A 19,442-nucleotide genomic window follows, 5' to 3' on the forward strand; every position below is an offset into this window, starting at 1 on the left:
CCATCTGTATATACCTGGAAATATCTACACTGCCATCTGTATAAACATGGAAATATGTACAGCGCTATCTCTATAAACATGGAAATATCTACACGGCTATCCGTATAAACATGGAAATAACTCCACCGCTATCTGTAGAAACATGGAAATATCTACATCGCTATCTGTATAAACATGGAAATATCTACACCGCTATCTGTATAAACATGGAAGTGTCTACACAACGATCTGTATAAACATGGAAGTATCTACACTGCTATATGTATAAAAATGGATATATCTACACCACTATCTGTATAAACATGGAAATATCTACACTGCCCTCTGTATAAACATGGAATTACCTACACAGATATCTCTATAATCATTGAAATATCTACACCGCTATGTGTATAAACATGGAAGTAGTCACACCGCTATCAGTATAAACATGGAAATATCGACACCGCTATCTGTATAAACATGGAAATATCTACACCACGACGTGTATAAACATGGAAATATCTACACCGCTATGTGAATAAACATGGAAATATCTACACCGCTATCAGTATAAACATGGAAATATTGACACCGCTATCTGTATAAATATGGAAATATCTACACCACTATCTCTATAAACATGGAAATATCTACACCGTTATCTGTATAAACAAAGAAATATCTCCACCGCTGTCTGTATGAACATGGAAACATCTACACCGCTAGCTGTATAAACATGGAATTATCTGCAGCGTTATCTGTATAAACATGGAAATATCTGCACCGCAGTCTGTGCAAAGATGGAAATATCTACAATGCTATCTCAATAAACATGGAAATATCAACACCGCCATCTGTACTCACATGGAAATACCTACACAGTCATCTGTATAAACATGGAAATATCTACACCACTATATGTATAAACATGGAAATATCTACACTGCCATCTGTATAAACATGGAATTACCTACACAGACATCTCTATAATCATTGAAATATCTACACCGCTATCTGTATAAACATGGAAGTAGCCCCACCGCTATCAGTATATACATGGAAATATCTACACCGCTATCTGTATAAACATGGAAATATCTACACCACGACGTGTATAAACAAGGAAATATCTACACCGCTATGTGAATAAACATGGAAATATCTACACAGCTATCAGTATAAACATGGAAATATTGACACCGCTATCTGTATAAGTATGGAAATATCTACACCACTATCTCTATAAACATGGAAATATCTACACCGTTATCTGTATAAACAAAGAAATATCTCCACCGCTGTCTGTATGAACATGGAAACATCTACACCGCTAGCTGTATAAACATGGAATTATCTGCAGCGTTATCTGTATAAACATGGAAATGTCTACACCGCAGTCTGTGCAAAGATGGAAATATCTACAATGCTACCTCAATAAACATGGAAATATCGACACCGCCATCTGTACACACATGGAAATACCTACACAGTCATCTGTATAAACATGGAAATATCAACACCACTATCTGTATAAACATGGAAACACCTACACTGCCATCTGTATAAACATGGAATTATCTACACAGACATCTCTATAAACATTGAAATATCTACACCGCTATCTGTGTAAACATGGAAGTAGCCACACCGCTATCTGTATAAACATGGAAATATCTACACCGCCATCTGTGAAAACATGGAAATATCTACACTGTCATCTTTATAAACATGGAAATATCAACACGTCCATCTGTATAAACATGGAAATATCTACACTGCCATCTGTATATACCTGGATTTACCTACACTGCCATCTGTATAAACATGGAAATATCTACACCGCTATCTCTATAAAGATGGAAACGTCTACACGGCTATCTATATAAACATGGAAATATATCCACCGCTATCTGTAGAAACATGCAAATATCTACATCGCTATCTGTATAAACATGGAAATATCTCCACCGCTATCTGTAGAAACATGGAAATATCTACATTGCTATCTGTATAAACATGGAAATATCTCCACCGCTATCTCTATAAAGAAGGAAATATCTACACCGCTATCTTTATAAACATGGAAATATCTACACCGCTATCTGTATAAACATTGAAATATCTATAACACTATCGGTGTAAACATGGAAATATCTACACAGCTATCTGTGTAAACATGGAAATATGCACACAGGTCTCTCTGTAAAGATGGAAATATCTACACTGCAGTCTGTGCAAATATGGAAATGTCTACACCGCTATCTCAGTAAACATGGAAATATCTACACCTCTATCTGTGTAAACATGGAAATATCAACACTGCTATCTGTATAAACATGGAAATATCTACACGGCTATCAATATAAACATGGAAATATCTACACCGCTATCTGTATAAACATGGAAATAGCTACACCACGACATGTATAAACATGGAAATATCTACACCACCATGTGAATAAATATGGAAATATCCACATCGCTATCAGTGAAAACATGGAAATATCGACACCGCTATCTGTATAAATATGGAAATATCTACACCACTATCTCTATAAACATGGAAATATCTACACTGTTATCTGTATAAACAAAGAAATATCTCCACCGCTGTCTGTATGAACATGGAAACATCTACACCGCTAGCTGTATAAACATGGAAATATCTACACCGCTATCAGTATAAACATGGAAATATCTACACCGCTATCTGTATAAACATGGAAATATCTACACCACGACATGTATAAACATGGAAGTAGCCACACCGCTATCTGTATAAACATGGAAATATCTACACCGCCATCTGTGAAAACATGGAAATATCTACACTGTCATCTTTATAAACATGGAATTATCTACACGTCCATCTGTATAAACATGGAAATAACTACACTGCCGTCTGTATATACTGGGAAATATCTACACTGCCATCTGTATAAACATGGAAATATCTACACCCCTATCTCTATAAATATGGAAATGTCTACACGGCTATCTGTATAAACATGGAAATATCTCCACCGCTATCTGTAAAAACATGGAAATATCTACATCGCTATCTGTATAAACATGGAAATATCTCCAACGCTATCTCTATAAACATGGAAATATCTACACCGCTATCTTTATAAACATGGAAATATCTACACCACTATCTCTATAAACATGGAAATATCTACACCGTTATCTGTATAAACAAAGAAATAACTCCACCGCTGTCTGTATGAACATGGAAACATCTACACCGCTAGCTGTATAAACATGCAATTGTCTGCAGCGTTATCTGTATAAACATGGAAATATCTACACCGCAGTCTGTGCAAAGATGGAAATATCTACAATGCTGTCTCAATAAACATGGAAATATCGACACCGCCATCTGTACACACGGAAATACCTACACAGTCATCTGTATAAACATGGAAATATCTACACCACTATCTGTATAAACATGGAAATATCTACACTGCCATCTGTATAAACAAGGAATTACCTACACAGACATCTCTATAATCATTGAAATATCTACACCGCTATCTGTATAAACATGGAAGTAGCCACACCGCTATCTGTATAAACATGGAAGTATCTACACCGCTATCTGTATAAACATGGAAATATCTACACCACGACGTGTATAAACATGGAAATATCTACACTGTCATCTTTATAAACATGGAAATATCTACACTGCCATCTGTATAAACATGTAAATATCTACACCGCTATCTCTATAAACATGGAAATGTCTACACGGCTATCTGTATAAACATGGAAATATCTCCACCGCTATCTGTAGAAACATGGAAATATCTACATCTCTATCTGTATAAACATGGAAATATCTCCTACGCTATCTCTATAAAGATGGAAATATCTACACCGCTATCTTTATAAACATGGAAATATCTACAACGATATCTGTACAAACATGGAAATATCTATAACACTATCTGTGTAAACATGGAAATACCTACACAGCTATCTGTGTAAACATGGAAATATGTACACAGGTCTCTGTGTAAAGATGGAAATATCTACAGAGCAATCTGTGCAAATATGTTAATATCTACACCGCTATCTCAGTAAACATGGAAATATCTACACCGCTATCTGTATAAACATGGAAATATCAACACCGCTATCTGTATAAACATGGAAATGTCTACACCACGATCTGTATAAACATGGAAATATCTACACCGCTATATGTATAAACATGGAAATATCTACACCGCTATCTGTATAAACATGGAAATATCTACACCGCTATCTGTATAAACCTGGAAATATCTACACCACGACATGTATAAACATGGAAATATCTTCACCGCCATGTGAATAAACATGGAAATATCTACACCGCTATCAGTAAAAACATGGAAATATCGACACCGCTATCTGTATAAATATGGAAATATCTACACCACTATCTCTATAAACATGGAAATATCCACACCGTTATCTGTATAAACAAAGAAATATCTCCACCACTGTCTGTATGAACATGGAAACATCTACACCGCTAGCTGTATAAACATGGAATTATCTGCAGCGTTATCTGTATAAACATGGAAATATCTACACCGCAGTCTGTGCAAAGATGGAAATATCTACAATGCTATCTCAATAAACATGGAAATATCGACACCGCCATCTGTACACACATGGAAATAACTACACAGTCATCTGTATAAACATGGAAATATCTACACCACTATCTGTATAAACATGGAAATACCTACAGTGCCATCTGTATAAACATGGAATTATCTACACAGACATCTCTATAACCATTGAAATATCTACACCGCTATCTGTATAAACATGGAAGTAGCCACACCGCTATCTGTATAAACATGGATATATCTACACCGCCATCTGTGAAAACATGGAAATATCTACACTATCATCTTTATAAACATGGAAATATCTACACGTCCATCTGTATAAACATGGAAATATCTACACTGCCATCTGTATATACCTGGAAATACCTACACTGCCATCTGTATAAACATGGAAATATCTACACCGCTATCTCTATAAACATGGAAATGTCTACACGGCTATCTCTATAAACATGGAAATATATCCACCGCTATCAGTAGAAACATGCAAATATCTACATCGCTATCTGTATAAACATGGAAATATCTCCACCGCTATCTCTATAAAGATGGAAATATCTACACTGCTATCTTTATAAACATGGAAATATCTACACCGTTATCTGTATAAACATGGAAATATTTATAACACTATCTGTGTAAACATGGAAATATCTACACAGCTATCTGTGTAAACATGGAAATATGTACACAGGTATCTGTGTAAAAATGGAAATATCTACACCGCAATCTGTGCAAATATGGAAATATCTACACCGCTATCTCAGTAAACATGGAAATATCTACACCGCTATCTGTATAAACATGGAAATAACACCGCTATCTGTAGAAACATGGAAATGTCTACACCACGATCTGTATAAACATGGAAATATCTACACCGCTATATGTATAAACATGGAAATATCTACACCGCTATCAGTATAAACATGAATATATCTACACCGCTATCTGTATAAACATAGAAATATCTACACCACGACATGTATAAACATGGAAATATCTACACCACCATGTGAATAAACATGGAAATATCCACACCGCTATCAGTAAAAACATGGAAATATCGACACCGCTATCTGTATAAATATGGAAATATCTACACCACTATCTCTATAAACATGGAAATATCTACACCGTTATCTGTATAAACAAAGAAATATCTCCACCGCTGTCTGTATGAACATGGAAACATCTAAACCGCTAGCTGTATAAACATGGAATTATCTGCAGCGTTATCTGTATAAACATGGAAATATCTACACGGCAGTCTGTGCAAAGATGGAAATATCTACAATGCTATCTCAATAAACATGGAAATATCGACACCGCCATCTGTACACACATGGAAATACCTACACAGTCATCTGTATAAACATGGAAATATCTACACCACTATCTGTATAAACATGGAAATACCTTCACTGCCATCTGTGTAAACATGGAATTACCTACACAGATATCTCTATAAACATTGAAATAACTACACCGCTATCTGTATAAACACGGAAGTAGCCACACCGCTATCTGTATAAACATGGAAATATCTACACCGCCATCTGTGAAAACATGGAAATATCTACACTGTCATCTTTATAAACATGGAAATATCTACACGTCCATCTGTATAAACATGGAAATATCTACACTGCCATCTGTATAAACATGTAAATATCTACAACGCTATCTCTATAAACATGGAAATGTCTACACGGCTATCTGTATAAACATGGAAATATCTCCACCGCTATCTGTAGAAACATGGAAATATCTACATCTCTATCTGTATAAACATGGAAATATCTCCTACGCTATCTCTATAAAGATGGAAATACCTACACCGCTATCTTTATAAACATGGAAACATCTACACCGTTATCTGTATAAACAAAGAAATATCTGCACCAATGTCTGTATGAACATGGAAACATCTACACCGCTAGCTGTATAAACATGGAATTATCTGCATCGTTATCTGTATAAACATGGAAATATCTACACCGCAGTCTGTGCAAAGATGGAAATATCTACAATGCTATCTCAATAAACATGGAAATATCGACACCGCCATCTGTACACACATGGAAATACATACACAGTCATCTGTATAAACATGGAAATATCAACACCACTATTTGTATAAACATGGAAATATCTAAACTGCCATCTGTATAAACATGGAATTACCTACACAGTCATCTCTATAACCATTGAAATATCTATGCCGCTATCTGTATAAACATAGAAGTAGCCACACCGCTATCAGTATAAACATGGAAATATCTACACCGCTATCTGTATAAACATGGAAATATCTACACCACGACGTGTATAAACATGGAAATATCTACACCGCTATGTGAATAAACATGGAAATATCTACACCGCTATCAGTATAAACATGGAAATATTGACACCGCTATCTGTATAAATATGGAAATATCTACACCACTATCTCTATAAACATGGAAATATCTACACCGTTTTCTGTATAAACAAAGAAATATCTCCACCGCTGTCTGTATGAACATGGAAACATCTACACCGCTAGCTGTATAAACATAGAATTATCTGCAGCGTTATCTGTATAAACATGGAAATATCAACACGGCAGTCTGTGCAAAGATGGAAATATCTACAATGCTATCTCAATAAACATGGAAGTATCGACACCGCCATCTGTACACACATGGAAATACCTACACAGTCATCTGTATAAACATGGAAATATCTACACCACTATCTGTATAAACATGGAAATACCTTCACTGCCATCTGTATAAACATGGAATTATCTACACAGACATCTCTATAACCATTGAAATATCTAAACCGCTATCTGTATAAACATGGAAGTAGCCACACCGCTATCTGTATAAACATGGAAATATCTACACCGCCATCTGTGAAAACATGGAAATATCTACACTGTCATCTTTATAAACATGGAAATATCTACACGTCCATCTGTATAAACATGGAAATATCTACACTGCCATATGTATATACCTGGAAATACCTACACTGCCATCTGTATAAACATGGAAATATCTACACCGCTATCTCTATAAATATGGAAATGTCTACACGGCTATCTGTATAAACATGGAAATATATCCACCGCTATCTGTAGAAACATGCAAATATCTACATCGCTATCTGTATAAACATGGAAATATCTCCACCGCTATCTGTAGAAACATGGAATTATCTACATTGCTATCTGTATAAATATGGAAATATCTCCACCGCTATCTCTATAAAGATGGAAATATCTACACCGCTATCTTTATAAACATGGAAATATCTACACCGCTATCTGTAAAAACATGGAAATATCTATAACACTATCGGTGTAAACATGGAAATATCTACACAGCTATCTGTGTAAACATGGAAATATGCACACAGGTCTCTGTGTAAAGATGGAAATATCTACACTGCAATCTGTGCAAATATGGAAATGTCTACACCGCTATCTCAGTAAACATGGAAATATCTACACCGCTATCTGTATAAACATGGAAATATCAACACCGCTATCTGTATAAACATGGAAATGTCTACCCAACGATCTGTATAAACATGGAAATAACTACACCGCTATATGTATAAGTATGGAAATATCTACACGGCTATCAGTATAAACATGGAAATATCTACACCGCTATCTGTATAAACATGGAAGTAGCTACACGACGACATGTATAAACATGGAAATATCTACACCACCATGTGAATAAACATGGAAATATCCACACCGCTATCAGTAAAAACATGGAAATATCGACACCGCTATCTGTATAAATATGGAAATATCTACACCACTATCTCTATAAACATGGAAATATCTACACCGTTATCTGTATAAACAAAGAAATATCTCCACCGCTGTCTGTATGAACATGGAAACATCTACACCGCTAGCTGTATAAACATGGAATTATCTGAAGCGTTATCTGTATAAACATGGAAATATCTACACCGCAGTCTGTGCAAAGATGGAAATATCTGCAATGCTATCTCAATAAACATGGAAATATCGACACCGCCATCTGTACACACATGGGAATACCTACACAGTCATCTGTATAAACATGGAAATATCTACACCACTATCTGTATAAACATGGAAATACCTACACTGCCATCTGTATAAACATGGAATTATCTACACAGACATCTCTATAACGATGGAAATATCTACACCGCTATCTGTATAAACATGGAAGTAGCCACACCGGCATCTGTATAAACATGGAAATATCTACACCGCCATCTGTGAAAACATGGAAATATCTACACTGTCATCTTTATAAACATGGAAATATCTACACGTCCATCTGTATAAACATGGAAATATCTACACTGCCATCTGTATATACCTGGAAATACCAACACTGCCATCTGTATAAACATGGAAATATCTACACCGCTATCTCTATAAACATGGAAATGTCTACACGGCTATCTGTATAAACATGGAAATATATCCTCCGTTATCAGTAGAAACATGCAAATATCTACATCGCAATCTGTATAAACATGGAAATATCTACACCGCTATCTGTAGAAACATGGAAATATCTACATCGCTATCTGTATAAACATGGAAATATCTCCACCGCTATCTCTATAAAGATGGAAATATCTACACCGCTATCTTTATAAACAGGGAAATATCTACACCGCTATCTGTATAAACATGGAAATATCTATAACACTATCGGTGTAAACATGGAAATATCTCCACCGATATCTGTAGAAACATGGAAATATCTACATCGCTATCTGTATAAACATGGAAATATCTCCACCGCTATCTCTATAAAGATGGTAATATCTACACCGCTATCTTTATAAACATGGAAATATCTACACCGCTATCTGTATAAACATGGAAATATCTATAACACTATCTGTGTAAACATGGAAATATCTACAGAGCTATCTGTGTAAACATGGAAATATGTACACAGGTCTCTGTGTAAAGATGGAAATATCTACACCGCAATCTGTGCAAATATGGAAATATCTACACCGCTATCTCAGTAAACATGGAAATATCTACACCGCTATCTGTATAAACATGGAAATATCAACACCGCTATCTGTATAAACATGGAAATGTCTACACCACGATCTGTATAAACATGGAAATATCTACACCGGTATATGTATAAACATGGAAATATCTACACCGCTATCAGTATAAACATGGAAATATCTACACCGCTATCTGTATAAACATGGAAATATCTACACCACGACATGTATAAACATGGAAATATCTACACCGCCATGTGAATAAACATGGAAATATCTCCACCGCTATCAGTAAAAACATGGAAATATCGACACCGCTATCTGTATAAATATGGAAATATCTACACCACTATCTCTATAAACATGGAAATATCTACACCGTTATCTGTATAAACAAAGAAATATCTCCACCGCTGTCTGTATGAACATGGAAACATCTACACCGCTAGCTGTATAAACATGGAATTATCTGCAGCGTTATCTGTATAAACATGGAAATATCTACACCGCAGTCTGTGCAAAGATGGAAATATCTACAATGCTGTCTCAATAAACATGGAAATATAGACACCGCCATCTGTACACACATGGAAATACCTACACAGTCATCTGTATGAACATGGAAATATCTCCACCACTAACTGTATAAACATGGAAATATCTACACTGCCATCTGTATAAACATGGAATTACCTACAGAGACATCTCTATAATCATTGAAATATCTACACCGCTATCTGTATAAACATGGAAGTAGCCACACCGCTATCAGTATAAACATGGAAATATCTACTCCGCTATCTGTATAAACATGGAAATATCTACACCACGACGTGTATAAACATGGAAATATCTACACCGCTATGTGAATAAACATGGAAATATCTACACCGCTATCAGTATAAACATGGAAATATTGACACCGCTATCTGTATAAATATGGATATATCTACACCACTATCTCTATTAACATGGAAATATCTATACCGTTATCTGTAAAAACAAAGAAATATCTCCACCGCTGTCTGTATTAACATGGAGACATCTACACCGCTAGATGTATAAACTAGGAATTATCTGCAGCGTTATCTGTATAAACATGGAAATATCTACACCGCAGTCTGTGCAAAGATGGAAATATCTACAATGCTATCTCAATAAACATGGAAATATCGACACCGCCATCTGTACACACATTGAAATACCTACACAGTCATCTGTATAAACATGGAAATACCTACACCACTATCTGTATAAACATGGAAATACCTACACTGCCATCTGTATAAACATGGAATTATCTACACAGACATCTCTATAACCATGGAAATATCTACACCGCTATCTGTATAAACATGGAAGTAGCCACACCGGCATCTGTATAAACATGGAAATATCTACACCGCCATCTGTGAAAACATGGAAATATCTACACTGTCATCTTTATAAACATGGAAATATCTACACGTCCATCTGTATAAACATGGAAATATCTACACTGCCATCTGTATATACCTGGAAATACCAACACTGCCATCTGTATAAACATGGAAATATCTACACCGCTATCTCTATAAACATGGAAATGTCTACACGGCTATCTGTATAAACATGGAAATATATCCTCCGTTATCAGTAGAAACATGCAAATATCTATATCGCAATCTGTATAAACATGGAAATATCTACACCGCTATCTGTAGATACATGGAAATATCTACATCGCTATCTGTATAAACATGGAAATATCTCCACCGCTATCTCTATAAAGATGGAAATATCTACACCGCTATCTTTATAAACAGGGAAATATCTACACCGCTATCTGTATAAACATGGAAATATCTATAACACTATCGGTGTAAACATGGAAATATCTCCACCGATATCTGTAGAAACATGGAAATATCTACATCGCTATCTGTATAAACATGGAAATATCTCCACTGCTATCTCTATAAAGATGGTAATATCTACACCGCTATCTTTATAAACATGGAAATATCTACACCGCTATCTGTATAAACATGGAAATATCTATAACACTATCTGTGTAAACATGGAAATATCTACAGAGCTATCTGTGTAAACATGGAAATATGTACACAGGTCTCTGTGTAAAGATGGAAATATCTACACCGCAATCTGTGCAAATATGGAAATATCTACACCGCTATCTCAGTAAACATGGAAATATCTACACCGCTATCTGTATAAACATGGAAATATCTCCACCGCTATCTGTAGAAACATGGAAATATCTACATCTCTATCTGTATAAACATGGAAATATCTCCTACGCTATCTCTATAAAGATGGAAATATCTACACCGCTATCTTTATAAACATGGAAACATCTACACCGTTATCTGTATAAACAAAGAAATATCTGCACCAATGTCTGTATGAACATGGAAACATCTACACCGCTAGCTGTATAAACATGGAATTATCTGCATCGTTATCTGTATAAACATGGAAATATCTACACCGCAGTGTGTGCAAAGATGGAAATATCTACAATGCTATCTCAATAAACATGGAAATATCGACACCGCCATCTGTACACACATGGAAATACATACACAGTCATCTGTATAAACATGGAAATATCAACACCGCTATTTGTATAAACATGGAAATATCTAAACTGCCATCTGTATAAACATGGAATTACCTACACAGTCATCTCTATAACCATTGAAATATCTATGCCGCTATCTGTATAAACATAGAAGTAGCCACACCGCTATCAGTATAAACATGGAAATATCTACACCGCTATCTGTATAAACATGGAAATATCTACACCACGACGTGTATAAACATGGAAATATCTACACCGCTATGTGAATAAACATGGAAATATCTACACCGCTATCAGTATAAACATGGAAATATTGACACCGCTATCTGTATAAATATGGAAATATCTACACCACTATCTCTATAAACATGGAAATATCTACACCGTTTTCTGTATAAACAAAGAAATATCTCCACCGCTGTCTGTATGAACATGGAAACATCTACACCGCTAGCTGTATAAACATAGAATTATCTGCAGCGTTATCTGTATAAACATGGAAATATCAACACGGCAGTCTGTGCAAAGATGGAAATATCTACAATGCTATCTCAATAAACATGGAAATATCGACACCGCCATCTGTACACACATGGAAATACCTACACAGTCATCTGTATAAACATGGAAATATCTACACCACTATCTGTATAAACATGGAAATACCTTCACTGCCATCTGTATAAACATGGAATTATCTTCACAGACATCTCTATAACCATTGAAATATCTAAACCGCTATCTGTATAAACATGGAAGTAGCCACACCGCTATCTGTATAAACATGGAAATATCTACACCGCCATCTGTGAAAACATGGAAATATCTACACTGTCATCTTTATAAACATGGAAATATCTACACGTCCATCTGTATAAACATGGAAATATCTACACTGCCATATGTATATACCTGGAAATACCTACACTGCCATCTGTATAAACATGGAAATATCTACACCGCTATCTCTATAAATATGGAAATGTCTACACGGCTATCTGTATAAACATGGAAATATATCCACCGCTATCTGTAGAAACATGCAAATATCTACATCGCTATCTGTATAAACATGGAAATATCTCCACCGCTATCTGTAGAAACATGGAATTATCTACATTGCTATCTGTATAAATATGGAAATATCTCCACCGCTATCTCTATAAAGATGGAAATATCTACACCGCTATCTTTATAAACATGGAAATATCTACACCGCTATCTGTAAAAACATGGAAATATCTATAACACTATCGGTGTAAACATGGAAATATCTACACAGCTATCTGTGTAAACATGGAAATATGCACACAGGTCTCTGTGTAAAGATGGAAATATCTACACTGCAATCTGTGCAAATATGGAAATGTCTACACCGCTATCTCAGTAAACATGGAAATATCTACACCGCTATCTGTATAAACATGGAAATATCAACACCGCTATCTGTATAAACATGGAAATGTCTACCCAACGATCTGTATAAACATGGAAATAACTACACCGCTATATGTATAAGTATGGAAATATCTACACGGCTATCAGTATAAACATGGAAATATCTACACCGCTATCTGTATAAACATGGAAGTAGCTACACGACGACATGTATAAACATGGAAATATCTACACCACCATGTGAATAAACATGGAAATATCCACACCGCTATCAGTAAAAACATGGAAATATCGACACCGCTATCTGTATAAATATGGAAATATCTACACCACTATCTCTATAAACATGGAAATATCTACACCGTTATCTGTATAAACAAAGAAATATCTCCACCGCTGTCTGTATGAACATGGAAACATCTACACCGCTAGCTGTATAAACATGGAATTATCTGAAGCGTTATCTGTATAAACATGGAAATATCTACACCGCAGTCTGTGCAAAGATGGAAATATCTGCAATGCTATCTCAATAAACATGGAAATATCGACACCGCCATCTGTACACACATGGGAATACCTACACAGTCATCTGTATAAACATGGAAATATCTACACCACTATCTGTATAAACATGGAAATATCTACACTGCCATCTGTATAAACATGGAATTACCTACACAGACATCTCAATAATCATTGAAATATCTACACCGCTATCTGTATAAACATGGAAGTAGCCACACCGCTATCAGTATAAACATGGAAATATCTACACCGCTATCTGTATAAACATGAAAGTAACCACACCGGAATCTGTATAAACGTGGAAATATCTACACGTCCATCTGTATAAACATGGAAATATCTACACTGCCATCTGTATAAACATGGAATTACCTACAGAGACATCTCTATAATCATTGAAATATCTACACCGCTATCTGTATAAACATGGAAGTAGCCACACCGCTATCAGTATAAACATGGAAATATCTACTCCGCTATCTGTATAAACATGGAAATATCTACACCACGACATGTATAAACATGGAAATATCTACACCGCTATGTGAATAAACATGGAAATATCTACACCGCTATCAGTATAAACATGGAAATATCGACACCGCTATCTGTATAAATATGGATATATCTACACCACTATCTCTATTAACATGGAAATATCTACACCGTTATCTGTAAAAACAAAGAAATATCTCCACCGCTGTCTGTATGAACATGGAGACATCTACACCGCTAGATGTATAAACAAGGAATTATCTGCAGCGTTATCTGTATAAACATGGAAATATCTACACCGCAGTCTGTGCAAAGATGGAAATATCTACAATGCTATCTCAATAAACATGGAAATATCGACACCGCCATCTGTACACACATTGAAATACCTACACAGTCATCTGTATAAACATGGAAATATCTACACCACTATCTGTATAAACATGGAAATACCTACACTGCCATCTGTATAAACATGGAATTATCTACACAGACATCTCTATAACCATGGAAATATCTACACCGCTATCTGTATAAACATGGAAGTAGCCACACCGGCATCTGTATAAACATGGAAATATCTACACCGCCATCTGTGAAAACATGGAAATATCTACACTGTCATCTTTATAAACATGGAAATATCTACACGTCCATCTGTATAAACATGGAAATATCTACACTGCCATCTGTATATACCTGGAAATACCAACACTGCCATCTGTATAAACATGGAAATATCTACACCGCTATCTCTATAAACATGGAAATGTCTACACGGCTATCTGTATAAACATGGAAATATATCCTCCGTTATCAGTAGAAACATGCAAATATCTACATCGCAATCTGTATAAACATGGAAATATCTACACCGCTATCTGTAGAAACATGGAAATATCTACATCGCTATCTGTATAAACATGGAAATATCTCCACCGCTATCTCTATAAAGATGGAAATATCTACACCGCTATCTTTATAAACAGGGAAATATCTACACCGCTATCTGTATAAACATGGAAATATCTATAACACTATCGGTGTAAACATGGAAATATCTCCACCGATATCTGTAGAAACATGGAAATATCTACATCGCTATCTGTATAAACATGGAAATATCTCCACCGCTATCTCTATAAAGATGGTAATATCTACACCGCTATCTTTATAAACATGGAAATATCTACACCGCTATCTGTATAAACATGGAAATATCTATAACACTATCTGTGTAAACATGGAAATATCTACAGAGCTATCTGTGTAAACATGGAAATATGTACACAGGTCTCTGTGTAAAGATGGAAATATCTACACCGCAATCTGTGCAAATATGGAAATATCTACACCGCTATCTCAGTAAACATGGAAATATCTACACCGCTATCTGTATAAACATGGAAATATCAACACCGCTATCTGTATAAACATGGAAATGTCTACACCACGATCTGTATAAACATGGAAATATCTACACCGGTATATGTATAAACATGGAAATATCTACACCGCTATCAGTATAAACATGGAAATATCTACACCGCTATCTGTATAAACATGGAAATATCTACACCACGACATGTATAAACATGGAAATATCTACACCGCCATGTGAATAAACATGGAAATATCTCCACCGCTATCAGTAAAAACATGGAAATATCGACACCGCTATCTGTATAAATATGGAAATATCTACACCACTATCTCTATAAACATGGAAATATCTACACCGTTATCTGTATAAACAAAGAAATATCTCCACCGCTGTCTGTATGAACATGGAAACATCTACACCGCTAGCTGTATAAACATGGAATTATCTGCAGCGTTATCTGTATAAACATGGAAATATCTACACCGCAGTCTGTGCAAAGATGGAAATATCTACAATGCTGTCTCAATAAACATGGAAATATAGACACCGCCATCTGTACACACATGGAAATACCTACACAGTCATCTGTATGAACATGGAAATATCTCCACCACTAACTGTATAAACATGGAAATATCTACACTGCCATCTGTATAAACATGGAATTACCTACAGAGACATCTCTATAATCATTGAAATATCTACACCGCTATCTGTATAAACATGGAAGTAGCCACACCGCTATCAGTATAAACATGGAAATATCTACTCCGCTATCTGTATAAACATGGAAATATCTACACCACGACGTGTATAAACATGGAAATATCTACACCGCTATGTGAATAAACATGGAAATATCTACACCGCTATCAGTATAAACATGGAAATATTGACACCGCTATCTGTATAAATATGGATATATCTACACCACTATCTCTATTAACATGGAAATATCTATACCGTTATCTGTAAAAACAAAGAAATATCTCCACCGCTGTCTGTATTAACATGGAGACATCTACACCGCTAGATGTATAAACTAGGAATTATCTGCAGCGTTATCTGTATAAACATGGAAATATCTACACCGCAGTCTGTGCAAAGATGGAAATATCTACAATGCTATCTCAATAAACATGGAAATATCGACACCGCCATCTGTACACACATTGAAATACCTACACAGTCATCTGTATAAACATGGAAATACCTACACCACTATCTGTATAAACATGGAAATACCTACACTGCCATCTGTATAAACATGGAATTATCTACACAGACATCTCTATAACCATGGAAATATCTACACCGCTATCTGTATAAACATGGAAGTAGCCACACCGGCATCTGTATAAACATGGAAATATCTACACCGCCATCTGTGAAAACATGGAAATATCTACACTGTCATCTTTATAAACATGGAAATATCTACACGTCCATCTGTATAAACATGGAAATATCTACACTGCCATCTGTATATACCTGGAAATACCAACACTGCCATCTGTATAAACATGGAAATATCTACACCGCTATCTCTATAAACATGGAAATGTCTACACGGCTATCTGTATAAACATGGAAATATATCCTCCGTTATCAGTAGAAACATGCAAATATCTATATCGCAATCTGTATAAACATGGAAATATCTACACCGCTATCTGTAGATACATGGAAATATCTACATCGCTATCTGTATAAACATGGAAATATCTCCACCGCTATCTCTATAAAGATGGAAATATCTACACCGCTATCTTTATAAACAGGGAAATATCTACACCGCTATCTGTATAAACATGGAAATATCTATAACACTATCGGTGTAAACATGGAAATATCTCCACCGATATCTGTAGAAACATGGAAATATCTACATCGCTATCTGTATAAACATGGAAATATCTCCACTGCTATCTCTATAAAGATGGTAATATCTACACCGCTATCTTTATAAACATGGAAATATCTACACCGCTATCTGTATAAACATGGAAATATCTATAACACTATCTGTGTAAACATGGAAATATCTACAGAGCTATCTGTGTAAACATGGAAATATGTACACAGGTCTCTGTGTAAAGATGGAAATATCTACACCGCAATCTGTGCAAATATGGAAATATCTACACCGCTATCTCAGTAAACATGGAAATATCTACACCGCTATCTGTATAAACATGGAAATATCTCCACCGCTATCTGTAGAAACATGGAAATATCTACATCTCTATCTGTATAAACATGGAAATATCTCCTACGCTATCTCTATAAAGATGGAAATATCTACACGGCTATCTTTATAAACATGGAAACATCTACACCGTTATCTGTATAAACAAAGAAATATCTGCACCAATGTCTGTATGAACATGGAAACATCTACACCGCTAGCTGTATAAACATGGAATTATCTGCATCGTTATCTGTATAAACATGGAAATATCTACACCGCAGTGTGTGCAAAGATGGAAATATCTACAATGCTATCTCAATAAACATGGAAATATCGACACCGCCATCTGTACACACATGGAAATACATACACAGTCATCTGTATAAACATGGAAATATCAACACCGCTATTTGTATAAACATGGAAATATCTAAACTGCCATCTGTATAAACATGGAATTACCTACACAGTCATCTCTATAACCATTGAAATATCTATGCCGCTATCTGTATAAACATAGAAGTAGCCACACCGCTATCAGTATAAACATGGAAATATCTACACCGCTATCTGTATAAACATGGAAATATCTACACCACGACGTGTATAAACATGGAAATATCTACACCGCTATGTGAATAAACATGGAAATATCTACACCGCTATCAGTATAAACATGGAAATATTGACACCGCTATCTGTATAAATATGGAAATATCTACACCACTATCTCTATAAACATGGAAATATCTACACCGTTTTCTGTATAAACAAAGAAATATCTCCACCGCTGTCTGTATGAACATGGAAACATCTACACCGCTAGCTGTATAAACATAGAATTATCTGCAGCGTTATCTGTATAAACATGGAAATATCAACACGGCAGTCTGTGCAAAGATGGAAATATCTACAATGCTATCTCAATAAACATGGAAATATCGACACCGCCATCTGTACACACATGGAAATACCTACACAGTCATCTGTATAAACATGGAAATATCTACACCACTATCTGTATAAACATGGAAATACCTTCACTGCCATCTGTATAAACATGGAATTATCTTCACAGACATCTCTATAACCATTGAAATATCTAAACCGCTATCTGTATAAACATGGAAGTAGCCACACCGCTATCTGTATAAACATGGAAATATCTACACCGCCATCTGTGAAAACATGGAAATA

This window comes from Pan paniscus, chromosome 13 (genome assembly GCF_029289425.2).
Source record: "Pan paniscus chromosome 13, NHGRI_mPanPan1-v2.0_pri, whole genome shotgun sequence".
NCBI classification, from domain to species: domain Eukaryota; kingdom Metazoa; phylum Chordata; class Mammalia; order Primates; family Hominidae; genus Pan; species Pan paniscus.